This window comes from Grammomys surdaster, unplaced genomic scaffold (assembly GCF_004785775.1).
Source record: "Grammomys surdaster isolate TR1022 unplaced genomic scaffold, NIH_TR_1.0 221, whole genome shotgun sequence".
NCBI classification, from domain to species: Eukaryota; Metazoa; Chordata; class Mammalia; order Rodentia; family Muridae; genus Grammomys; species Grammomys surdaster.
Genome location: NW_021604666.1, coordinates 1,395,403 through 1,396,468, shown reverse-complemented (window position 1 = coordinate 1,396,468; position 1,066 = coordinate 1,395,403).

The following is a 1,066-nucleotide window of genomic DNA, read 5'->3' as shown; positions in this document are numbered from 1 at the left end:
CCAGGGGAGCCAATTTATTAAAAAAAATCTAGAATATCTTTCCTTTGAAAAATTTTACATATACATAATGTATCTTCATTACTTGATTGTATCCACCCTCAACTCCTCAACTTCCTGATTTTGCTTATCCCAACCCTTCTTTAGCGCTCTCTCTCTCTCTCTCTCTCTCTCTCTCTCTCTCTCTCTCAATCACTAAATCCAATTTGTGACATTGTGATGCTTGGGACTTTGATCTTGTTTACTTCAATCTTACTGACGTCTTCTGTAGGTAACCATAGTAGCAGTGTGCTCATGAGTGTGAAGGTGATGTCATGTCCAGAAGACAGTATTTTATAGCACTCCTTCCTATCCTCCAGCTCTTCCAGTTTTCCTACCCACTCTCCTGTAATGTTCCCTGTAACATTTGTATGTGAGTTTGTTAGAGATGTCCCTTTTAGGGCTGAACATCCCATAGTTACCTATTCTCAGTGCAGTGACCAGTCATGAGTCTCTCATGGTATGGAGCACCGCAGAGACAGGCTCCTCTGGACAAGGTTTGAAGGCAGCAGTAATCTGTTGGTATATACTTAAATATTTAATACAAAGCAATTTGACAATATGTCTATTCAGCAAGACGAGACAGTACAGGATTCCTCTTTCTGAGCTACAAGTTTTTAGCCAAGTTCACAGAACCAGACATGAGTTCCCTCCTGAGGAAGAGGATTTGGATCCAAGAAGAAGGCATTTGATTATGTCTATAATCTTCATGATCCTATTGCATCAATGGACAAATTTGCCTGGCAGGTCAGTATGTAATGGCCCCAGACCTTAGCACAACTGACTCCATGATGGAAGTACCATTCCGGCTGTAAAACTCAGCATGTAGAGAGCACCACCAGCCAAAACGAAAACAAAGACCTAATCCATCAAAGTCACTAGTTCTGGGAAAGGCTCTAAATGTGCTAACCTTGCCTTTTGGCTTCTGTAGTTCTGCTTCTGGCTAATGTTCTTATTTAGTGAAGTATATCACCTCAGAACATGGTTTTTGGCTCTCCTCTCCTCTCCTCTCCTCTCCTCTCCTCTCCTC